Consider the following 26,335-nt stretch of genomic DNA (forward strand, 5'->3'; position numbering starts at 1 on the left):
AGACGTCGCGATCCGCGAGAACTGACGTCATCGCGGGCATTTTCGCAAAGGATTACTGGGAACGGATGCGCGGGACGTCGGAGGGTAAAAATAACACTATTTTTTATTTTTTTTAACATTCTATCTTTTACTATTGATGCCGCATAGGCAGCCTCAGTAGTAAAACGTTGGTCACACTTGTCAAACACTATGTTTGACGAGTGTGACCAACCTGTCGATCAGTTCTCCAAGCGATGCTACAGATAGCTTGGAGAACGCTAGCATTTTGCAAGCTAATTACGCTTGCAAAATGCTAGTTTTTCCGCAGGAAAATCGCGGGAATTTAAAATGCGATTTTCCCGAGGACTGGAATTCCGGAATTCTCGCGGTAATTTCCGCGAGAGTTCCGGTACGTGTGCACTTAGCCTTACACAGAGGCAGGTGCTGAAGACAAATCCCATTCTTCCCTGATGGCACTGAAATCATACAGAGCAGGGGAAAATGATACCAGCATCTTCACCTGCCACCAGGGAACAGCGCTTCCTGTAGACGCTGGTGGACTGTGCAACTGGTAAAAATCTGACTTGTCAACGAGTTTTGACCATGGACACATGAGCCACAAAAATACGCTGACATTAATTTGAGTGGGTCTACGGGTGTCAGTGTCTCCGGGACATGTGAAAACTTTCATCACACATACCGGACCCACTGATGTGTGAAAGAGGCCAAATGACATACAAACCAAAAATTAGTTACTTACCACAAGGTGATGAGCAGCCTTTCCTCAGCAGTGATGGCCTTCCTCATTACCGTATCAGCCAAGGTCAGATGTGGTGCCAAAATATCAAGCAGTCGATCAAAAGCTGTGATGGTTAGCCAGCAGAAGGAAACAAATTTGTCTGGAAATCTGAAAATTGGACATGAAAAATAGAATTAGACTTACCGGTAATTCGGTTTCTAGAAAGTTTCCACGACAGCATAGGAGATTGTCTCCACGCCCTAATGGGGGACAGGAAGCACGAGAGGTTAAAAGGTCCCTCCCACCTCCCTCTCACCAGTGACATATAACTGATTACCATAGCACCGGTTACCTTAAGATTCTCAGAATTTGTCCAAGAATGCAGGGAGGGAAATAGTGGTGTCGTGGAAGGTTTCTAGAAACCGAATTACCGGTAAGTCTAATTCTATTTTCTCTAGCAACCTTCCACGACAGCATAGGAGGCATAACAACCTATACTGCACTGGGGGGGGACAACGGCCTGAAGAACTTTTCGGCCAAAGACTAAATCCCTGTTGGACATAAGGTCCAACCTATAGTGTTTAGAAAAAGTATGTAAGGATGACCAGGTTGCTGCCTTACAAATCTGATCTGAAGATGCGCCTGCCCTCTCAGCCCATAAAGTAGAGGTAGATCGTGTTGAATGTGCTTTGATCCCTGTGGGGGGAGTGATGTTTGGCGCCAGGTATGCTTCAGAGATAGCCTTTTTAATCCAATTGGCAATGGTGTTTTTTGCCACCTTCTTTCCTCTGTTTGGACCATAGGTATGGATGAATAGGTTGAGGTCGATTCTATAAGGCTTGGTACACTCTAAGTAGTGGAGAATTATTCGCCTTACGTCCAGCGTATGGAACACCTCTTCTTTAGGGTTTGCTGGGTTTTGACACAATGAGGGGAGAATTATATTCTGTGATCTATGAAAGTCCGACACAACCTTTGGTAGAAAAGACGGATCAAGGGAGAGAACTATGGAGTCATCTCTGACTGTTAGGTAGGGTTCTCTGATTGAGAGAGCCTGTAGCTCTCCTATTCGCCTTGCTGAGGTTATTGCTATAAGGAAGGCCACCTTACAGGAGAGCAGCTGAGAAATACAGGATGGCAGGGGTTCAAAGGGTGATTGAGTGAGTCCCGTAAGAACCACGTTCAAGTCCCATGGTGGAACTGCAACTAGCTTTTTTGGATGTAGCCTAGTGGCTGATGTAATGAATCTTCTTATCCACCTGTGTTTGGCCAAGTCACAGTCAAACATGGAGCTTAATAATGATATCTGTACTTTCAGTGTGCTAGGCTTTAGACCTAGCTCAAGCCCCCTCTGTAGGAAATCCAGGATACGGGAAATGTTAGGGTTTCCTGGGTCAGGCAAATCTGGCAGACACCATGAGGAAAACTTTTTCCATATTTTGCTATATATAGCAATGGTGACCGGCTTCTGGGATTTCTGGAGGGTGTTTATTACTGCCTCTGATAGACCCTTGGCCCTCAAGATCTGGGTCTCAGTAACCAGGCCGCTAACCTCATTCCCCGGAGGTTTGGTTGATGCAGCGGGCCCTGTAAGAGAAGGTCGTTTTCCAGGGGTAGGAGGACTGGCCACTCTACCTGTAGCTCTGTAATTAGAGAATACCAGCTCCTTTTTGGCCATAGCGGAGCTACTAGGATGGTCTGGGTTCGATCCTCCCGGATCTTCCTCAGGGTTGCGGCAAGGATTGGAACTGGCGGGAAGGCATATGCCAGACGAAACCTCCATTTGTGGGCGAAGGCATCTACCCCCAGGGATCTGTCCCTGGGGTTCAGGGAAAAATAGTTTCTCACCCGAGCATTTTCTCTTGAGGCCAGTAGATCCACCTCCAGGAGGCCCCACCTATTGACCAGCTTCTGAAAGATTTTTTCGTTTAGGCTCCACTCGCCAGGCTGGATGCATTTTCGGCTCAGGAAATCTGCCTGAAGATTGGAGGTACCCTGTAGGTGGACTGCTGTTAGAGACCGGAGGTGTCTTTCGGCCCAGCAAAATATTCGGCCTGACAGGCCCTCTAGACTGCTGGATCTTGTACCACCTTGGTGTCTGAGATGGGCCACTGTTGTGAGTTCATTTTTCCCTTCACCATTGAGGTCTGTTGAACTCTCTCCTCTGGTGAAGGAAGGTAGTGAGGCTGATTACCAAACACCTGGGCAGCTAGATGATGACTGGGTGGCTGGAATTGAGGACTGGATATAAGGCTGCCGACGCCCTTCTTCCTGGCTGGTGATTTTCCTGCTGGATTCTTGGAGACCAGTCTGATTCCTGCATCTCAAAGCTAAGTTTTTCTGCTCTGCTTTGTACTCTTCAGTTTTGTTTTGCCTTGTTTTTTTGGGAGTTCTGCCATCCCCGGCCGGGGGTGAGCTGAATTCCATTTTTGTCTCTGATCTGTTGATCTTTTGCTCTGTCTTCAGAATATACCTGAGTGCTGATATAGTCTTTTGAAGCCTAGCGACTTCAGGGCCTGTTTTTCCTATCAGTCGTTTGGCTCATTTTGATAGGGTTTTTGCGGATGGCAGACAGCAGCTTTCCTATCCTGTCCTATGTAGTTAGCTTGGGCCCCATCATTTGCTCAACCTATCTTTCTGTGTTAGTGTTTTCATCTTGCTTCACCGTCATTATATGTTGGGGGCTGCCTATTGCTTTGGGGTCTGCTCTGGGGCAGTTTAGTTTTTCCCCTTTCTGTCTTTAGGCTATGTAGTTCTCCGGCTGTGATCGAGGGGTCTAGGGCACCGTAGGAACCCCCCACGGCTACTGCTAGTTGTTGTGGATAGGTCCAGGGGTCTGCAATCCGATAGCTGCCAACCTCTCTGGTTATTCTGGACTTAGCTGGTATTTTGTTTTTTCCTCCTTCGGTGACTCATCATAACAGAATCACCAGCCATACCGTAGATCCTAGGGTACTCATTAGCAGGAGAGAATTGTAAAAAAAAAAAAAAAAAAGTGTCAGAATTTTTGCTGCTGAAGTGCGGGGAATTTCCGCCTATCTTGCTCATTCACATGCTGCTGAACCAAAGATTCCCACTCCTGATGTGTTTTTTGGGGATCGGTCTAAATTCTTGAATTTCAAGAATAATTGTAAATTATTTTTTGCCTTGAAGCCTAACTCGTCGGGGAACTCCGCGCAGCAGGTTAAAATTGTCATCTCTTTGCTGCGCGGCGATCCCCAGGATTGGGCGTTTTCTTTGAAACCTGATGATCCTATTCTGAATAATGTGAACGCATTTTTTCAAGCCTTGGGGTTGTTGTATGATGAACCTAATGCTATTGATCAGGCTGAAAAGACCCTGTTGGCATTAAGCGAGGATCGGGATTCGGCAGAGTTGTACTGTCAAAAATTCCGAAAGTGGGCGGTCCTTACTACCTGGAATGATGGTGCCTTGGCAGCCCTCTTTTGGAAGGGTTTGTCAGAAACTGTAAAAGATACTATGTTGGGATTTCCTGTTCCCTCTGGTCTTGACGATTCTATGTCATTAGCCATTCAGGTGGATCGGCGTTTACGTAAACGCAAAACTACACGAGAGATGTTGCCACCTGTTGAACAAATGTCTGAACCTATGCAATGTGATAGAGTTTTATCTAGGGCGCAACGTCAGGAGTTCAGAAGGCGTAATAAGCTGTGTTTTTTTTGTGGAGATGCCTCGCATATTATTTCTGTCTGCCCTAAACGAGAGAAACGTTGTGCACACACGTTTTCTGTGGGTGGTGTTCAACCTAAGTTTCTTCTGGCAATTACTCTGATCTGCTCCCTGTCCACATTTTCCGCCAAGGCTTTTGTGGATTCAGGAGCAGCTCTTAACCTGATGGACTTGGATTTTGCTAAACGTTGTGGATTTCCTGACACCTCTGCGGACGCCTATACCTTTGAGGGGTATTGATGCTACCCCTTTGGCGAAGAATAAACCTCAGTTTTGGACCCAGGTGGCAATGCGGGTCGCCCCAGACCATCAAGAAAATTGCAGATTTTTGGTGTTGCATAATTTGCATGATACCATTGTTCTGGGGTTTCCCTGGTTGCAAATCCGTAATCCAGTTCTGGATTGGAAATCTTTGTCTGTGGTGAGTTGGGGTTGTCGGTGTGCCCTTAGTGATGCTCCTGTTTTCTCCACCTCTCCCCAGTCGCATGATGTTCCTGACTATTTGGCTGACTTTTATGATGTATTCAGTGAGAATGAGTCTGCATCTTTGCCTCCTCATAGGAGTTATGACTGTGCAATTGAGCTGAACCTGGGGTGTAAATTCCCCAAGGGTCGGCTTTTCAATTTATCTGTACCCGAGCACGAGGCTATGCGATCCTATATTAAGGAGGCATTGGAGAAGGGTCATATTAGACCATCCTCTTCACCCTTAGGTGCTGGGTTTTTTTTCGTGGCTAAAAAGGATGGTTCATTAAGGCCTTGTATTGACTATCGTGCCCTCAACAAAATTACTGTTAAATATCAGTATCCGTTACCCCTGATTTCTGATCTATTCTCCAGAGGTAAAGGTGCTTGCTGGTTTACCAAGCTTGACCTCAGGGGGGCGTATAATCTTATTCGCATTAAGCATGGGGATGAATGGAAGACGGCGTTTAATACTCCGGAGGGACATTTTGAGTACCTGGTGATGCCTTTTGGGCTCACTAATGCCCCTTCTGTCTTCCAGTGCTTCATGAACGATATATTCCGAGACTTTGTGGATAAATTTTTGATTATCTATCTGGATGATATTTTGATCTTCTCCAAGAATTGGGACTCTCATGTGGAACATGTTCGGACTGTGTTCCGGATTTTGAGGGAGAATTCCCTGTATGTCAAGGGATCGAAATGCCTTTTTGGGGTACAGAGGATTTCATTTTTGGGATTTATTTTGTCTCTGTCAACTATTGAAATGGACCCGGCCAAGGTACAGGCCATTTATGATTGGGTTCAGCCCACTTCTTTGAAGGCCCTCCAGAAGTTTTTGGGTTTTGCTAATTTTTATCGGAAATTTATGGCTAATTTTTCTGGTATTGCCAAGCCATTGACGGATTTGACTAGGAAGGGTGCTGATGTGCTGAATTGGTCTCCGGAGGCTGTTTCTTCCTTTCAGGAGCTGAAGCGAAGATTCACTTCTGCTCCGGTTTTGCGGCAACCTGATGTCTCACTCCCGTTTCAGGTGGAGGTGGACGCTTCTGAGATTGGTGCAGGAGCGGTGTTGTCCCAAAAAGATCCTGTGACATCTAAAATGAATCCTTGTGCTTTCTTTTCCCGAAAGTTCTCCCCATCCGAACGTAACTATGATGTGGGGAATCGGGAACTGTTGGCCATGAAATGGGCATTTGAGGAGTGGAGACATTGGTTGGAGGGAGCCAAACACCAAGTCGTGGTCCTTACTGACCACAAGAATTTGATTTACCTGGAGTCGGCCAAGCGCTTGAATCCTAGACAGGCTAGGTGGGCCTTGTTTTTCACACGTTTTGATTTTGTGGTCTCTTTTCTTCCGGGCACTAAGAATGTCAAGGCAGACGCCCTCTCTAGGAGTTTCCTTGCTGATTCTCCTGTTGTGACTAAGCCTGCTACCATCTTAGGCGAGGGGGTAGTTCTTTCTGCCATCTCGCCCGATTTGAGACGTGCTCTGGAAGAGTTTCAGGAGGACAAACCTGAGCGTTGTCCCAGTGGAAAGTTGTATGTTCCTGACCAGTGGAGGAAGAGAGTGATGTCTTAAGTTCATTGCTATGCATTGGCTGGTCATCCAGGTATTTTTGGTACTAGAGATCTGGTGAGTCGGTCTTTTTGGTGGCTCGCCTTGTCTCATGATGTCAGGAATTTTGTGCAGTCCTCTGGGACTTGCTCCCGGTCTAAACCTTGTTCTCGCTCTAGTGGCTTGTTGATGCCTTTGCCGGTGCCCAGGAGGCCATGGACCCATATTTCAATGGATTTTATCTCTGATATGCCTGTCTCTCAGAGAATGACTGTTATTTGGGTGATTTGTGATAGATTCTCTAAGATGGTCCATCTTGTACCACTCCCTAAGTTGCCATCTTCCTCTGAGTTGGTGCCCTTGTTTTTGCAACAGGTGGTTTGCTTGCACAGGATTCCTGAGAACATTGTATCTGACAGAGGAGTTCAGTTTGTGTCTAGATTTTGGAGGACTTTCTGTTCCAAGCTGGGAATTCAGTTGTCCTTCTCTGCGTTTCACCCTCAGACCAATGGGCAGACGGAGAGAACAAACCAGACTTTGGAGTCATATTTGAGATGTTTTATTTCTGCCGATCAGGATGATTGGGTTTCATTTTTGCCCTTGGCCGAATTTGCTTTAAATAATAGAGCTAGTTCTGCCACTTTGATGTCACCTTTTTTTTGTAACTTTGGTTTTCACCCTCGATTTTCTTCAGGGCAGGTGGAGCCTTCTGCCTGCCCAGGTGTTGACACTGTGGTGGAGAGACTGCACCAGATCTGGGACCAAGTAGTGGATAAGTTGTCTCTCTCCCAGGAAAAGGCCCAGCGGTTTTCCAACCGGCGTAGGACCGTTGGTCCCCAGTTTAAGGTGGGTGATATGGTTTGGTTGTCATCAAAAAATATCGCTATGAAGGTGGCTTCTCCTAAGTTTAAGCCTAGATTTATTGGACCTTACAAGATTTTGGAGATTATTAATCCGGTCTCTTTTCGGTTGGCTCTTCCTGTCACATTTAAAATTCATAATGTGTTTCATAAGTCCTTGTTGAAGAGGTTTGTTGAACCAGTAGTTCCTGTGGTGGCACCTCCTGACCCTATATTGGTTGAAGGTAACATGGAATATGAGGTAGAGAAGATACTGGATTCCCGTCTGGCTAGACGGAGACTCCAGTATTTGGTTAAGTGGAAGGGTTATGGTCAGGAGGATAATTCCTGGGTCTCTGCCTCTGATATTCATGCCGAAAGATTTGTGCGTGCCTTTCATCGGGCTCACCCGGATCGCCCTGGTGGCATGGATGAGGGTTCGGTGAGCCCTCCTCAAGGGGGAGGTACTGTTGTGAGTTCATTTTTCCCTTCACCATTGAGGTCTGATGAACTCTCTCCTCTGGTGAAGGAAGGTAGTGAGGCTAATTACCAAACACCTGGGCAGCTAGATGATGACTGGGTGGCTGGAATTGAGGACTGGATATAAGGCTGCCGACGCCCTTCTTCCTGGCTGGTGATTTTCCTGCTGGATTCTTGGAGACCAGTCTAATTCCTGCATCTCAAAGCTAAGTTTTTCTACTCTGCTTTGTACTCTTCAGTTTTGTTTTTGTTTTGCCTTGTTTTTTGGGAGTTCTGCCATCCCCGGCCGGGGGTGAGCTGAATTCCATTTTTGTCTCTGATCTGTTGATCTTTTGCTCTGTCTTCAGAATATACCTGAGTGCTGATATAGTCTTTTGAAGCCTAGCGACTTCAGGGCCTGTTTTTCCTATCAGTCGGTTGGCTCATTTTGATAGGGTTTTTGCGGATGGCAGACAGCAGCTTTCCTATCCTGTCCTATGTAGTTAGCTTGGGCCCCATCATTTGCTCAACCTATCTTTCTATCTGTGTTAGTGTTTTCATCTTGCTTCACCGTCATTATATGTTGGGGGCTGCCTATTGCTTTGGGGTCTGCTCTGGGGCAGTTTAATTTTTCCCCTTTCTGTCTTTAGGCTATGTAGTTCTCCGGCTGTGATCGAGGGGTCTAGGGCACAGCAGGAACCCCCCACGGCTACTGCTAGTTGTTGTGGATAGGTCCAGGGGTCTGCAATCCGATAGCTGCCAACCTCTCTGGTTTTTCTGGACTTAGCTGGTATTTTGTTTTTTCCTCCTTCGGTGACTCATCATAACAGGCCACTGTTGTTACATTGTCCGAGTAGACTCTGATATGATGGCCCTGAACTAGGTGTCTTGCCGCCAGGAGAGCTTCCTCCACAGCCTTCAGCCCTGAAGTTTGAGGACTTTGTACTCACTCTCTGGCTCCACAACCCCTGGAATGGTTGTTGGGACACTATGACTCCCCAGCCTTTTTTGCTGGCATCCGATGTTACCATGACCAAAAGAATTTGGGACCAGTTGATTCCCCTGCACAGATTTTTGTGGTCCATCTAACATGCTAGCGAAGCTTTCACTCTTCCTGGGGTCTGGACTCTTTTGTTCAGGCAGGGGTGATCTCTGTTACAGTTTCCCAAGATATGGGACTGGAGTATTCTGGAGTGAGCCTGCGCCCAAGGTACCGACTGGATGCAGGAGGTCATTGACCCTAGTATGGACATAGCTGACCTGAGGGTCGGGGACCTCTGTTTCCTGAAGCTCGAGATTCTTGAAATTATGGACCTCTGATGTTCCTCCAGGAGGAAGGACATTTGTTTCCTTGAATCTAGGAGGATTCCCAAGAATTTTATCTGCTGGGAGGGTTGGATCTGCGACTTTTTTATATTCAGGATCCACCCCAGCGATTGGAGAATACCCAGAGTTTGGGTAACCTGGTTTACCAGAGTCTGGTATGAGGCTCCTATTTTCAGCAGGTCGTCCAGGTAGGGTACAATGCATATACCTTGGCTTCTGATGTGGGACACAGCTTCCGCCATAATTTTGGAAAATACTCGAGGGGCAGAGGATATTCCAAAGGGAAGTGCGTTGTACTGATAGTGCCGGATGTCTGGACCCTGACGGATCGCAAACCTTAGGTACTTCCTGTGAGAAGGATGTATAGGAATGTGAAAATAGGCATCCTTCAGATCTATGGTTGCCATGAAGTAAGACGGCCCTATCAGAGGAATGGCGGTCTTTACCGACTCCATCTTGAATCTGCGATATGCGATGTGTCGGTTGAGGCCCTGGAGATTTATTATTATTCTTGCCTCTCCTGTGGGTTTCTTCACTAGGAACAGCCTGGAATAATGCCCCCTTCCTTGTTCCTCCACAGGGACCTGAGAAATGGCGTTTGATTGTAGAAGGAGCTGGATGCCGGATTTTAGTGCTGTAGTCTCCCGAGGTGGTAGGGAGGTAACTCTTATACCCCGCGGGGGGGAGGATTCGAATTCTAGTAGTAGGCCCTCTCTGATCACACTGAGGACCCAGGGGCTGTTGGAAATCAACTGCCAAGAGTGAAAGAACCTCGAATGCCTTCCCCCCACCGAGGTCGAGTCATTGCTTTTCTTGTGGCTGATGTTGCTGCTGCTGGGGGACCAGGATATTACTGCCTCTCCCCTTAGCATAACTCCATCTTCCTGACTTTCCCTTCCCTCTCGGCTGGGATGGCTGATTCTGGGGGGCTCGAAAAAGCCGCTTTTTTGGAGTCCTCTGCTCAGGTAGTACCTTCTTTTTGTCTGTGGCATTTTCAAGAATTTCATCTAAGGCCGGACTGAAGACATGTTCACCATTGAAAGGCAAAGAGCAGAGCTTCACCTTGGAGGTAACATCACCACTCCACGTTTTAAGCCAGAGGGCATGTCTGGCAGAATTGGACTGTACCATAGCCCTGGCAGAGGTGCGGATCATCTCCATCGATGCATCCGCCAAGAAGCCTGTAGCTATTTGTAGTATAGGAAGGGAGTTCAGGAGGTCACCTCTTGAGGTTCCCCGAGAAATATGACTCTCTAGTTCCTCTATCCATTGGAAGAGAGACCTAGACACGCATGTGGACGCAATTCCTGACTTTAAGGAAAAAGCAGAGGTTTCCCAGGCTTTCCTTAGGAGGCTCTCTGCTTTATGGTCCATTCGGGTCTCTAAGCTGGGACGCGTCATCAAAAGGAAAGACCGCTTTCTTCACCACCCTCGCCACCTGGACATCAACTTTCGGGATGTCCCATTTAAACTCCTCTCCCTCCAGGGGGAATCTATGCCTGAGTTCCGAAGGGGCTGAGTAGCGCTTCTCTGGGTACTCCCATTCCTGGGAGATCATATCTACTATGCTCCTATGTACTGGGAAACCTGTTCGCTTGGGTCCCTCGAATCCCCCGAACATGCGGTCTTGTGCTGACTGAGTAACAGGCTCATCCTCTAGGCCCATGGTGGCCCGTATTGCGCTGACCAGCTCCTCCACATATTCCGTGGAAAGGAGGTATTTCCTAGATTCGGCTGAATTAGAGGTTCCCGGTTGTTCCCAATTTTCGGAGCCTGAATTATATGATTTTCCTGATTCAGACTCTGAGTCTTCCATCTGAATTTTCCGTTTTTTTGGGGGTGGTGAGCCCACAATCGGAGGGAGTGGAGGTGGTGGATGGGGGACAGTGCGGCCAGGTAAGTCTAAACGTGGCGAGTAACCAGGCTGTGGATTTCGTCAATTAGTGACGGGTGTTCAACCCTGACCACCCTGTCTATGCAAGCTTGACACAATTTTTTCGCCCAATTTGAGGGGAGTTTTGCACTGCATATGGCACATTTGGACGACTTGCTGGTGGTATTGGTGCTTTTGTGGGCAGACTTTTCTCCCTATATAAAAAAAGGGGGAGAAGTATGGTGAGGACTAGTGTTGAGCATTCCGATACCGCAAGTATCGGGTATCGGCCGATATTAGCGGTATCGGAATTCCGATACTGACTTCCGATACTTTTGTCATATCGGATACCGGAATCGGAAGTTCCCATCATGCTATGAGCCTGCTTGCTTTGATTAAGCCAATGGGAATCCTCCGAAGTGTGGGCACATCCTGTTAGGCATGTAGGCATGTTAACTATTGGCATGGCTGTGATTGGCTGCCGAAATGATGTCATGATGCACTATAAAGCCACCGCAGGCGCCATTTCTGGTTCACTCTGCTGTGAATTCAGTTAGGGACAGGCTGCTGTAGAAGACTGTGAGGGACAGTTAGAAATAGCGATTCCACCAAACTTCTAGTGCTTTACCCAGGCTACATAAACCACCACTGTAGCCTTCTTTTCCCTAGCAGCAGTGTTCACAGCTGTCTGCAAGGGCTGTGTGAGTGCAGCTCACGCTGTGGAGTGGGTCCTGCAGCCACGTCAGGCTGTAGGCCACCCAGTGTGATCACTGCTGCCTCATACATCTTTTAATTTTTGAGCTGCATTTTTTACATAATTTCAATCTAGTGTGCTTCCATCCGTATCCATATACGTTGGTTGCAAACACTAGTAGTAGACAGCGGAGCCTTTCTGCAGCCTTTCAGTGCTAGTGTCCTCTTTGCTGCACTGTTCACGGCTGTCTGAGAGGTCTCTGACTGTGTGTGAGTGCAGCTCACGCTGAGTAGTGTGTCCTGCAGCTACGTCTGGTTGTAGGACGCTCAGCGTGCGTCAGTGCCTCACACATATTTGTATTTGAGTGCAGCTCATTTTTTCTTCTATTAGTGTGCATCCATCCGTCTCCATCTACGGTGGTTGCAAACACTATATAGGAGTACACAGCGGAGCCTTTCTGCAGCCTGTCAGTGCCAGTGCCCACTTAGCTGCACTGTTCACGGCTGTCTGAGAGGTCTCTGACTGTGTGTGAGTGCAGCTCACGCTGAGTAGAGTGTCCTGCAGCTACGTCTGGTTGTAGGACGCTCAATGTGCGTCACTGCCTCACACATATTTGTCTTTGAGTGCTGCTCATTTTTTCTTCTCCTATTAGTGTGCATCCATCCATATCCATCAACAATGGTTGGTTGCAAACACTATATAGGAGTAGATAGAGGAGCCTTTTTTTCTGGCTTGTGCCCTGCCGGCGCAGCCAGATTAGTATTACCCAATTTTTTTGGAGCCTCATCTTTTGCATTGTAGGTTACCTGCCTGCATTGTAATAGCTCCAAAAAGTTGGTGATACTATCAGTTTCAATTCTTTGTTCACATACTTTGAGTTTGTTTCCAACAAAGAAACCACAAAAAAAGTTCACCAAACACTACTTTTGGAACTTGTGTAGGCCACATCAGCTCCTATTAAAGTGTAGTCCACACACACACACTTCATAAAATTAGTGTTTCTTGTACCTGTAACCAGCTGTTCAGGAATAAGCACACTAAGGCCCCCCCTTTGTACTTTTCTGCCTATCTTAAGCAGTCTGGCAAGATGAAGAAGGCAGGGAGTAAGGCGCGTGGGCGTGGGCGTGGAGTTTCAGCAGGGAGAGGACGTGGGGATTCTGCAGGGAGAGGACGTGGGGATTCTGCAGGTAGAGGACGTGGGGATTCTGGGCCTGCTGCGGGCACCAGTGGATCAGCATCCCCCTGTTTTAGCAGGCAACAGTCCTTTATGCGCAGCTTTGTAGGACCTCAACGTACCCCACTGCTGCGGGAGGAACAAATTGAAGCCGTTGTCGGATGGATGGCAGCTAACGCATCGACTTCAATTACTTCCGCATCCTCTCAGGACCAGAGCACCGAAGAGCAACCATCTGTCTCTTCACCACCTGCCAAAGTGCCCAGGCAGTCAGAGAGACATGGACAGGAGCCATCACAGTCTCTACTTCTGTTCTCGGAATCTGTTGGCTTGGAAAGAGGGGGCCAGCCAAGCAGCATTCCTGAATGTGAAGAAGAGGGAGTATGCAGTGATGCGCAACTTCTTTGTCCCTCTGAATCTGAAGAGGCGAGTGGGCCAGTGCCTATGGTCAGCACACCTCAGTACGCATCAGATGATGACGAGACTCAGTTGCCACTTTCTGGTGTGTACGGTGCTGGCGAGACAACCCCGGAGAAGCAGCTGTTTGAAGAGGGGAGGGAAGATGATGAGGTCCTTGACCCATCATGGCGTGAGGAACAGGAAGGTGGTGGGAGCAGCTCGGAGGAAGAGATTCCCCTACCGGCCAAAACAGGAGGCAGAGGGAGGGGGAAGACTTGGTTGCCTGTACCCTCCACTTCGGCACCCGTTAGGAGCATTCCTCATTCCAAAGGCAAAACGGGCGCTCCCAAGACTTGCAGTGCGTGGTCCTTTTTTGACACAGTTGCAGATGACATTTGCTTTGTCAAATGCAAGCTGTGTCATCAGAAAGTCAAAAGAGGGAGAAATGTCAGCAACCTCAATACCACAAATATGTGGAAACATGTGCGCACCAAGCACGAGTTGGAGTTGCAGAGACACCCTGAAGACGTAGGCCAACGTACAGCACCACCTACCACCTCTTCAGTTCGTGTTGGGGCCTCTTCCTTCAGCTCACACACTGCTGGTTCGGCTTCCTCACAGGATCGCCAAGGAAGAACCTCTGCCACTGTTGTCCGGAGACCCTGTCAGATTCCACCCATAGCAGCACGTTCCCATCCATCACAGCCATCGGTAGCACAGGCATGGGATAAAAGGCGCCCTTACTCGGCAAACCATCCCCGAGCACAGTCTCTGAATGCTGGCATTGCCAAACTTCTGGCAGTTGAAATGCTGTCATTCAGGCTGGTGGACACTGACACCTTCCGGGACTTAATGGCATTGGCAGTCCCCCAATACAACGTGCCCAGCCGCTTTTATTTCAACAGGCGAGCCGTCCCTGCCCTGCAGAAACATGTTGAGGGCAAAATAAAACATGCGCTACTAAACGCCGTTAGTAGCAAGGTCCACCTGACCACCGATGCGTGGACCAGTAACCATGGACAGGGACGATACCTTTCCCTCACTGCCCACTGGGTCAAAGTTGTGGAGCCGGGTACAGATCTGGAGAGTGGCGCTGTACGTGTTCTTCCAATGCCACGGATTGCAGGACTCCAGTCTATACACATAGACTCCTCCTCCTACTCAAGTTCCTCAAAAACAGCAGAGCAGGAGCCTGTTACAACCGATATGAGCACAGCCGTGGCCAAACGTCAACTGGCTGTACTCAAATTAATTTCTTTGGGGAATTGAAGCCACACAGCGCAGGAGCTCTGGAATGCTATCAAGCAGGAGAGCGATGTGTGGTTTGGGCCAGCAAATCTCCAGCCGGGCTTGGTAGTGTGTGACAATGGCCGAAATCTGGTGGCAGCTCTTGGCCTAGGCAACCTCACACACATCCCATGTCTGGCACATGTGCTTAACTTGGTCGTGCAGAGCTTTCTGAGGGACTATCCGGATCTTGATGCACTGTTGCACAAGGTCCGCATAGAGTGCGCTCACTTGCGGCGTTCCGGCACGGCAAGATCGCGCCTCGCTGCTCTGCAGCGACGATTTGGCCTTCCGGAACATCGCATCATATGTGACCTACCCACCCGTTGGAATTCAACGTTACATATGTTGGAGCGGTTGTGTGAGCAGCAGGCAGCAGTCATGGAGTACCAGCTGCATCAGGCGCAAACAAGTCGCACTGTGCGCCGTTCACACTTCAGCACCATTGAGTGGGCCTCTATGAAGGACATCTGCCTCGTTTTGCGTGCCTTCGATGAATCCACGCAGATGGCGAGTGCAGATGATGCACTAGTCAGCATGACTGTCCCCCTTATCTGCCTGCTTCAACAAACACTGCAAGCACTAAGGGATGAGGTTTCGGAAGAGGTGGAGGATGAGGAGTCCCAAATGCCATCTGCTTCTGGACAGTCTGCGCTACGTGTTTCCTCACAAAGGCCTAGGCAGGGGACACTTTGTGAGGAGGATGAGGAGGAGTCGATGGAGGAGGAAGACATCTCTCCAGAGGAGGGAGGTACACAAACCTCTACTCAGTATGTACAGCGAGGGTGGGGTGATGCAGAGCAGGCCGAGGTCACGCCTCAAACAGGGGACAGCGGTTCTTTGGCAGTTGGGAGTCTGCAGCACATGGTTGATTTCATGCTGCAGTGCCTGAGAAATGACCGCCGCATCGCCCACATTCTTGTCTCGGCTGATTATTGGGTGTACACCCTCCTAGATCCACGCTACCGGGACAGCGTACAAAGGCTCATACCAACGTTGAACCGGGAGCGTAAACTGCGGGAGTACGAAGAGTCACTGGTGCAGTCCATAATGTTTTCCATTCCACCCGACAGCATTGTTGCTAGTGCTTTACAAAGCAGCTCTGTGCGTCGAGGCAGTGGAGGAAACTCTGCACAAAGAGGGAGCAGAGGCAGCGCCGCAGCACAAGGCAAGACCACTATGGCCCGAATGTGGCAAAGTTTTGTGTGTCCACCACAATTGTCTACACCATCAGCGACGCCTCGAGTCAGCAGGAGGCAACGCTTCCGTCAGATGGTGTCAGACTACATGTCTTGCCCTGTCGCTGTACTCCCAGATGGCTCTTCCCCCTTCAAGTTTTGGGTCTCTAAGCTGGATACATGGCCAGAGCTTAGCCAGTATGCATTGGAGGTGCTGGCTTGCCCTGCTGCCAGTGTATTATCGGAACGCGTCTTTAGTGCCGCAGGTGGTGTACTAACAGACCGTCGCACGCGACTATCTTCCGATAATGTTGACCGGCTGACTTTTCTGAAAATGAACAAGGCCTGGATCTCCAAAGACTTTGCCATTCCTCTTACAGACTAAATTAGTGGTTGGCAACTGTATCCAGGTCTGCTGGTGTGTTCATTTTTCTACCACCTGAACTATAATCCCTGTGCTTCAACACAGCCAGTTGTCGCTCAGATGTGTCGTCTGCACAGAGAAACACACTAGCTCCTGTGTTAGTGGGGTTCAGTAACGCCAGCTGATCCCCTGCTGTGTGGACGGCAAAGTCACCAGCTCCATCAACATTCAAACCACTACTGATTTTTAACCGTGCCCAACTTAGGTCTCTGGCTCCACTGTCTCTACTATTTCCCCTGGCCTCCAACCCCGCCATCTACATCTCTGAAGTGGCGTCAGCACAATCTACACTTGTTCCTGTGTTCCTGTGGCTCAGTCCCATCAGTTTATCCCCTGATGTGTGTCCGGCAAGGTCTCCTGCTCTGTCCACATTCCCATAACCAGTAGTGGGAATGAGGACAGAGCTGGCGAACTTGCCGGACAAACATCAGGGGATCAACTGATGGGACTGAGCACCAGTAACACAGGAACACGTGTAGATTGTGCTGACGCCACTTCAGAGATGTAGCTGGCGGGGTTGGAGGCCAGGGTAAATAGTAGAGACAGTGGAGCCAGAGGCCTAAGTGGAGCATGGTTAGAATCAGTATTAGTCAACAACCTCCATAAAAACCGCTGCCCATTGGCCTCTGCATGCGGCATGCGTAATCCTGGGCTCCAACAGCGTCAGTTGGTGTTCAGAAGTGTCGTCTCCACAGAGCCAAACACATTTGTTCAAGTGTTAGTGGGTTTCAGCACTGCCAGCTGTTCCCCTGCTGTGGAGATGGCAAGTCTACTGCTGCCTTCACCTGCCAAAATCCAGTAGGCCCCAGCCTGCTCCACGCCTGATCCTGGGCTCCAACAGCGTCAGTTGGTGTTCAGAAGTGTCGTCTCCACAGAGCCAAACACATTCGTTCAAGTGTTAGTGGGTTTCAGCACTGCCAGCTGTTCCCCTGCTGTGGAGATGGCAAGTCTCCTGCTGCCTTCACCTGCCAAAAGCAACAGGCCCCAGCCTGCTCCTCGCCTAATCCTGGGCTCCAACAGCATCAGTTGGTGTTCAGAAGTGTCGTCTCCACAGAGCCAAACACATTCGTTCAAGTGTTAGTGGGTTTCAGCACTGCCAGCTGTTCCCCTGCTGTGGAGATGGCAAGTCTACTGCTGCCTTCACCTGCCAAAAGCAACAGGCCCCAGCCTGCTCCTCGCCTAATCCTGGGCTCCAACAGCGTCAGTTGGTGTTCAGAAGTGTTGTCTCCACAGAGCCAAACACATTCGTTCAAGTGTTAGTGGGGTTCAGCACTGACAGCTGTTCCCCTGCTGTGGAGATGGCAAGTCTTCTGCTGCCAACACCTGCCAAAATCCAGTAGGCCCCAGCCTGCTCCACGCCTGATCCTGGGCTCCAACAGCGTCAGTTGGTGTTCAGAAGTGTCGTCTCCACAGAGCCAAACACATTCGTTCAAGTGTTAGTGAGTTTCAGCACTGCCAGCTGTTCCCCTGCTGTGGAGATGGCAAGTCTCCTGCTGCCTACACCTGCCAAAATCCAGTAGGCCCCAGCCTGCTCCACGCCTAATCCTGGGCTCCAACAGCGTCAGTTGGTGTTCAGAAGTGTCGTCTCCACAGAGCCAAACACATTCGTTCAAGTGTTAGTGGGGTTCAGCACTGCCAGCTGTTCCCCTGCTGTGGAGATGGCAAGTCTCCTGCTGCCTTCACCTGCCAAAAGCAACAGGCCCCAGCCTGCTCCTCGCCTAATCCTGGGCTCCAACAGCGTCAGTTGGTGTTCAGAAGTGTCGTCTCCACAGAGCCAAACACATTCGTTCAAGTGTTAGTGGGGTTCAGCACTGACAGCTGTTCCCCTGCTGTGGAGATGGCAAGTCTTCTGCTGCCTACACCTGCCAAAATCCAGTAGGCCCCAGCCTGCTCCACGCCTGATCCTGGGCTCCAACAGCGTCAGTTGGTGTTCAGAAGTGTCGTCTCCACAGAGCCAAACACATTCGTTCAAGTGTTAGTGAGTTTCAGCACTGCCAGCTGTTCCCCTGCTGTGGAGATGGCAAGTCTCCTGCTGCCTTCACCTGCCAAAAGCAACAGGCCCCAGCCTGCTCCTCGCCTAATCCTGGGCTCCAACAGCGTCAGTTGGTGTTCAGAAGTGTCGTCTCCACAGAGCCAAACACATTCGTTCAAGTGTTAGTGTGGTTCAGCACTGCCAGCTGTTCCCCTGCTGTGGAGATGGCAAGTCTCCTGCTGCCTACACAGTCCTACTACTACTGATTTTTAACCGTGCTCCACTTAGGCCTGTGGCTTCACTGATTTTCGTATTTCCCCTGTCCTCCAACCCCGCCAGTTACAGCTCCGAAGTGGCGTCTGCACAATCCACACTTGTTCCTGTGTTCCAGGTGTTCAGACCGGTCAGTTAATCCCCTGATGTGTGTCCGGCAATGCCGCCTGCTCTGTCCACATTCCCATAACTGCTCTGTCCACATTCCCATAACTAGTTATGGGAATGTGGACAGAGCAGGCGACATTGCCGGACACACATCAGGGGATTAACTGACCGGACTGAACACCTGGAACACAGGAACAAGTGTGGATTGTGCAGACGCCACTTCGGAGCTGTAACTGGCGGGGTTGGAGGACAGGGGAAATACGAAAATCAGTGAAGCCACAGGCCTAAGTGGAGCACGGTTAAAATTAGTAGAAGTCTACAACCGATCTTAACATTTCTTCAATGCAGCCTCAGCCTGCTCCGTGCTTGTCCCTGGGCTTCAACACAGCCAGTTGTTGCTTGGAAGTGCCGTCTTCACAGAGTAAAACACTAGCTCCTGTGTTTGTGGGGTTCAGTAACGTCAGCTGTTCCCCTGCTGTTTTGATGGCAATCTGTCCTGCTGCCTCCCAATTGACAGCACATCAGGCCTCAGCCTGCTAAGTGCTTGTCCCTGGGCTCCAACATCGCCAGTTGCTGCTCATAACTGACTTTGGCACGGGTACTCCCTCCTGCCCAGCTTCGTTCCAGCCCTGCCTGCTGTTTCCGGGAAGTGTCAATGTCAGTTTGCCACCCCAAGTTGCCATGTCGTGTTGCGGTTGGGTTAGCCGAGGCTAGGGTGCCAGCAGTTTAGGTGCTTCCTATGTGGACTGCGGGTTCTGGTAAGAAAGGCTTGTTCCGTAGTGCCAGTAGGACAAGCACCCCCTGTAGGACTGTGTGATTCGGTAACTGCGGCCAGCTTGCGGCATGCCAACTTTGCTTTTCAGGGGTAACTTCAGCTGCCCCTCCGGGTTCCAGCACCGTCAGCTGGTTCTCGGCAGAGCCTTTGGCCTAGGTGCCTCCATCTCGGTATCCGAGTTCCGGCAACGTCTGCTGGTCCTTGGTAGTGCTTTGTAGCACAGGTACCTCCTGCTTAGTAACCGGGTTCCAGCACCGTCAGCTGGTCCTCGGTTGTGCCATTGGCTCTTATTCCTTCTGCTGCCCCTCCGGGTGCCAGCACTGTCAGCTGGTCCTCGCTATTTCCATTTGCTCTTGCAGCTTATGCTACCCATCCGGGTTCCAGCACCGTCAGCTGGTTCTCGGCAGAGCCTTTGGCCTAGGTGCCTCCATCTCGGTATCCGAGTTCCGGCAACGTCTGCTGGTCCTTGGTAGTGCTTTGTAGCACAGGTACCTCCTGCTTAGTAACCGGGTTCCAGCACCGTCAGCTGGTCCTCGGTTGTGCCATTGGCTCTTATTCCTTCTGCTGCCCCTCCGGGTGCCAGCACTGTCAGCTGGTCCTCGCTATTTCCATTTGCTCTCGCAGCTTATGCTACCCATCCGGGTTCCAGCACCGTCAGCTGGTTCTCGGCAGAGCCTTTGGCCTAGGTGCCTCCATCTCGGTATCCGAGTTCCGGCAACGTCTGCTGGTCCTTGGTAGTGCTTTGTAGCACAGGTACCTCCTGCTTAGTAACCCGGTTCCAGCACCATCAGCTGGTCCTCGGTACTGCCATTGGCTCTTGTTCCTTCTGCTGCCCCTCCGGGTGCCAGTACCGTCAGCTGGTTCAAGAGGACAAAGAACAGGAAGACAACCACCAAGATGCAGAACAACAAGAGAGAGAAGACAAAGAAGCATAAAAAAACAAAGCAGAAGAACATTAAGCATAAGACTAATACTCTGAGCAAATGATATTATCTTATTTATAAGCAGAAGAAGACTAAGCAGTGTATGGGGGTGAGTCCGTTCCTCCTCGTGGTGCCCTGGAAAAGGCCTGCTGCTGCAGGCCAAACTGAACGCGGACAAATCCTGTTGTAAATCTTTTGTGACAGGCAGAACGGAAGGTGTAAACTTCTAACTTTTCTAGATAACAACTACAGGAATGCCTGACACAAATAAGAACATGATGAAGAAGAATAGGAAGAAGATGAAGATTGAAGAAGTTGAATATGTAGAATAATAATTGTTGAATAAGAAGAATATGAAGAATGTAAGAAAAGGAAGAAGAAGAAGAAGAAGAATTTAAGAAAAGGAAGAAGAAGAAGAATGTAAAAAAAGGAAGAAGAAGAAGAAGAGGAAGAAGAAGAAGAGGAAGAAGAAGAAGAAGAGGAAGAAGAAGAAGAAGAAGAGGAAGAAGAAGAAGAAGAAGAAGAAGAAGAGGAAGAAGAAGAAGAAGAGGAAGAAGAAGAAGAAGAGGAAGAAGAAGAAGAGGAAGAAGAAGAAGAAGAAGAAGACGAAGAAGAAGAAGTGTCATGTCGGACGCTGTTCACACCACAGCGTCCGGCAGGCAGAGGTAGTTCCACCTCCAGCCACTATAGCCTCAGTGGCGCCGGCCTGATCTTCAGGCTCTCGGGGGTTAATCCTGCTGGGACCAGGTTGGATGGTTAGTCACGCCCACGGTCTTTAAATAGTCATGCTGGCCTATGGGCGTCGCCGATTATAGCTTGTGTTTCATACCAAGTGGTTCCGGTCTGGAGTGGAGGTGTTGCAGAGAGAGAAAGATTCATATCTGGTGTCGTATGATCCGTCGTTATCCTTTCTCCTTCCCATATTTGTGTTTAGTTGTGCCCTGTTCACATTACTGTATATTCCTGTGTGTGTGCGGCGCAGTGCAGTTTAAGTTCTCCCTGTCTGTCTTTATTTGTGTGGGGGCTTTGGTGGTTTGTCTCCTCACTGGGTGGAGGGTGGAGGGTTAAGTGCAGGGCTGAGCAGGAGATAAGGAAAGGGTGGAGGCTCAGGCATTTGCACCTTCAGCAAAAACCCTGAGTTGAGGGTCAGACAGGGTTTCCCCTAGTGAAAGGGACACCACAGGGGCCCCGGGTATTTTCGCCTTAGTTGTCCTAAGCCCCGCGTGACATTATAATCGGCCCACATTTTTCAGGAGTCCATGGATTCCATGGATTCCATAACCCGCCAGTTGGCGGCGCTGTCCTTACAGGTCTCCGAGTTGAAAGGGGCAGTTCAGCAGCAGGGCCTGGTAGTAGCGAAGGTGCAAACGGCATCTGCAGGTGTCGGTGCAGAGCCGAAGATCCCGCTGCCAGAACGATTCTCAGGGGAACGCAGCAAATTTGTCATATTTCGGGAGGCCTGCAAGTTATACTTCCGCATGCGCCCGGTCTCCTCAGGTAATGAGGCTCAGCGGGTGGGCCTGGTGTTATCATTACTGAGTGGGGACCCCCAAGCATGGGCATTTTCCTTACCAGCTGACTCTGCTACATTTCATTCTGTCGATAATGTTTTTTCTGCACTCGGGCTCATTTATGATGATCCCGACAGATTAGCTCTAGCAGAATCTAAAATCCGCGCCCTCCGTCAGGGGGAACGTATGGCGGAAGACTATTGCTCCGAATTTCGCCGTTGGGCAGTAGACACACAGTGGAACGACCCAGCGCTGCGGAGTCAGTTTATTCATGGGGTTTCAGGAAGAGTTAAACAGGCCCTCCTGATGTATGAGACTCCTGCATCGTTGGAGTCTGCCATGAGTTTGGTTATACGTATTGATCGCCGTTTGCGTCAGGGGGCACAGGAGACGCTACCCCTGGGGGAAAGCAAGGGTGCAAGTGTGGTTGCTGCAGGTGAGCCCACTGAACCTATGCAAATTACGGGGGTGTCACAGGTTAAGTGTCGCGTCCCTGGGTTCACGAAGCCCGGAGCATGTTTTTACTGTGGTAAAAGGAATCATTATGTTAACGCTTGTCCTGTGCTACCGAAGAAGGTCACACCGGCGGAAAACTACTAAGCTCAGTGGGTATGGAGGAGACCCAACTGAGCGTATGCATATCCTCCATGATGGTATCTCAATGTATGCTCCCTGCCAAGGTTATTATCGCAGGCAGAGAGCTACCAATATCAGTGTTTGTGGATAGCGGTTCCGCCACCAATCTCATAGATGAGGAGTTTGCACGCACTGCCGGGTTTAAGATCGAAAAACTCCCTATTCAGGTGGTTACCATTAATGCCGCTCCCCTCCCTCAGGGGGAGATTACGGAGTTTGTGGCTGAGGTGAAACTCCACATTGGGGTCCTACATTCGGAGTGGGTTACATGTAGGGTCCTCCGTAATCTCCCAGCACAAATGGTCTTGGGTTTTCCATGGTTGTCCAGGCACAACCCAGTGATTGATTGGAAAACTCAGGACATAGTCCAATGGAGTGATTTCTGCCAGGACAATTGCTTGGCCACATGTGTGTCCGCCGTGACGCCCAGCCTTCCGGAGGCTTTGCAGGATTTCGCGGATGTTTTCTCTGAGAAGGGTTGCTCAGAACTGCCTCCACATAGAGCCTATGACTGTGCGATTAGGTTAAAACCCGGGGCCAAATTACCTAAGGCCAGGATGTTTAATATTTCTGGTCCAGAGAGACAAGCTCTGAAAGACTACATCGCGGAGAGTCTGAGCAAAGGACACATCCGGCCTTCGTCCTCGCCTGTAGCAGCGGGGTTTTTCTTCATTAAGAAGAAAGATGGGGGGTTACGGCCGTGTCTGGATTTCCGGGAGTTAAACCAGATTACGATCCGTGATCCATACCCTATGCCTTTGATCCCTGATTTGTTCAACCAGGTGGCGGGGGCAAAGTGGTTTTCCAAGCTTGACCTCAGGGGGGCGTATAACCTCATAAGGGTCCGTCAAGGGGATGAGTGGAAGACGGCCTTTAACACTCCTGAGGGTCATTTTGAGAGCCTGGTTATGCCATTTGGGTTGACAACCGCGCCTGCTGTTTTCCAACATTTTATTAATGACGTGTTTGCTCATGTCCTGGGGAGATTTGTGATTGTATACCTGGATGATATCCTCATTTATTCGAGCGACCGGGACATTCATTTAGAGCATGTCAGGCAGGTGTTACAGTTGCTCCGTGAGAATAAGCTCTATGCTAAGCTAGAAAAATGCTTATTTTTTGTTCAGGAGTTGCCTTTTTTGGGATATATTGTGTCCGCCGCAGGGTTTAAAATGGACACCGCTAAGGTGCAAGCGGTGCTACAATGGGAAAGGCCTGATAATCTGAAAGCGCTCCAGCGGTTCCTTGGGTTTGCTAATTATTATAGGAAATTTATAAAACACTTTTCTACTATAGCCAAACCGCTCACGGACATGACAAAAAAAGGTACCGATCTGACTAGCTGGTCTGAGGTGGCGATACGTGCATTTGAGCGTCTGAAGAACAGTTTTGCTTCAGCCCCCATCCTGGTGCAACCGGACGTGTCTAAACCTTTTGTGGTGGAGGTTGATGCGTCTGAGGTGGGAGTGGGGGCAGTACTGTCATAGGGCTCATCTTTGAGCGATATGCATCCATGCGCCTACTTCTCCAAGCTGTCGCCGGCCGAACGGAATTATGATATCGGCAACAGGGAGTTGTTGGCCATCAAATTGGCTTTTGAGGAATGGCGACACTTCTTGGAGGGGGCGGCTCACCAGGTCACAGTCATCACCGACCATAAGAACCTGCTCTATCTTGAGTCGGCCAAACGTCTGTCTCCTAGGCAGGCCCGCTGGGCATTGTTCTTTACACGTTTCAATTTTCTGGTGACTTACCGTCCCGGGGCTAAAAACACCAAGGCGGATGCCTTGTCCAGGTGTTTTCCGGGGGTAGAACCTCGGGAAGAGCCGGTACCCATCCTCCAGGAAGGTGTAGTGGTTTCGGCTCTCACGACTGAGGTAGAGGCGGAGATTGCCGAGGCCCAAGAGGAGGTACCGCCAGGACTTCCCGCCCACAAATCATTTGTACCCCTTCATCTTCGTCTTAAGGTGTTGAGGGAACATCACGACTCAGTACTGGCTGGTCATCCAGGGGTTAAGGGCACCTTGGAGCTGGTATCGCGTTGTTTCTGGTGGCCCAAAATCCGGCAGGACGTGGTCTCGTACGTGGCAGCTTGCATCACGTGTGCAAGGGCCAAGTCGCCCCGAGCCCGTCCAGCTGGCACGCTACAGCCTCTGGGGGTACCTAATAGGCCATGGACAGAAATCTCCATGGATTTTATCACTGACTTGCCAGTCTCGGCGGGGAACACGGTCATCCTGGTGGTGGTTGACCGATTTTCAAAGATGGCGCATTTTGTCTCATTGCCCTCCTTGCCGAATGCGAAGACGTTGGCTCAGGTGTTTGTGCAGGAGGTGGTCAGACTCCACGGAGTTCCGTCGGACATAGTATCTGATAGGGGAACTCAATTTGTTGCGAGGTTTTGGAAAGCTTTTTGCTCACGTTTGGGGATCAAGTTGTCACATTCATCGGCGTTTCATCCACAGTCAAATGGTCAAACTGAGCGCATGAACCAAAATCTGGAGCAGTATTTACGATGCTTTGTGTCCGACAACCAAGAGGAGTGGTCTACTTTCCTTCCTCTGGCTGAGTTCGCGTTAAATAATCACCGTCAAGAGTCATCGGGAGAGTCTCCGTTCTTTTGTGTTTACGGTCAACATCCTCAGTTTTGTACCTTACGCCAGGGTGACTCGGGGGGCGTCCCGGAGGAGGACCAGCTAGGAGCTCAATTATCATCAGTCTGGAGGAGGGTGAAACAGCGATTGTTGAGCATGAGTGCGAGGTACAAGCGGGTGGCTGACAGTAGACGCGTGCCAGGTCCGGACCTGTGTGTGGGTGAATGGGTGTGGTTAGCGACTAAAAATATAAAACTCAAAATTCCATCTTTAAAATTGGGTCCAAGGTTTATTGGGCCTTTTAAGATTGCTGCCATCATTAACCCAGTTGCTTATCGGTTGGAACTTCCTGCGGTGTACAAGATACACAACGTGTTTCACAGGGCTTTATTGAAAAAGGTGGTAGGCTCTGTGGACACGACGCCGATGCCACCTCCAGTCATGGTGGATGGCGATTTAGAGTTTGAGGTCTCCAAGGTAGTGGACTCTCGAGTAGTGCGCCGTACTCTTCAGTATTTGGTACACTGGCGGGGGTATGGTCCGGAGGAGAGGTCTTGGGTACCAGCCTCGGACATACATGCAGATCGGCTGGTCAGTTCTTTTCACCGTCGTCATCCGGACAAGCCGGGTCCTATGAGTCTTGAGGGTCCGGAGGTCCCTCGTAGAAGACGGGGTAATGTCATGTCGGACGCTGTTCACACCACAGCGTCCGGCAGGCAGAGGTAGTTCCACCTCCAGCCACTATAGCCTCAGTGGCGCCGGCCTGATCTTCAGGCTCTCGGGGGTTAATCCTGCTGGGACCAGGTTGGATGGTTAGTCACGCCCACGGTCTTTAAATAGTCATGCTGGCCTATGGGCGTCGCCGATTATAGCTTGTGTTTCATACCAAGTGGTTCCGGTCTGGAGTGGAGGTGTTGCAGAGAGAGAAAGATTCATATCTGGTGTCGTATGATCCGTCGTTATCCTTTCTCCTTCCCATATTTGTGTTTAGTTGTGCCCTGTTCACATTACTGTATATTCCTGTGTGTGTGCGGCGCAGTGCAGTTTAAGTTCTCCCTGTCTGTCTTTATTTGTGTGGGGGCTTTGGTGGTTTGTCTCCTCACTGGGTGGAGGGTGGAGGGTTAAGTGCAGGGCTGAGCAGGAGATAAGGAAAGGGTGGAGGCTCAGGCATTTGCACCTTCAGCAAAAACCCTGAGTTGAGGGTCAGACAGGGTTTCCCCTAGTGAAAGGGACACCACAGGGGCCCCGGGTATTTTCGCCTTAGTTGTCCTAAGCCCCGCGTGACAAGAAGAAGAGGAGGAAGAAGAAGAGGAAGAGGAAGAAGAGGAAGAGGAAGAAGAAGAAGAGGAAGAAGAAGAAGAGGAAGAAGAAGAAGAGGAAGAAGAAGAAGAGGAAGAAGAAGAAGAGGAAGAAGAAGAAGAGGAAGAAGAAGAAGAGGAAGAAGAAGAAGAGGAAGAAG

This window comes from Dendrobates tinctorius, unplaced genomic scaffold, assembly GCF_039654945.1.
Source record: "Dendrobates tinctorius isolate UK_male_01 unplaced genomic scaffold, ASM3965494v1 ptg000036l, whole genome shotgun sequence".
In the NCBI taxonomy this organism is placed as follows: domain Eukaryota; kingdom Metazoa; phylum Chordata; class Amphibia; order Anura; family Dendrobatidae; genus Dendrobates; species Dendrobates tinctorius.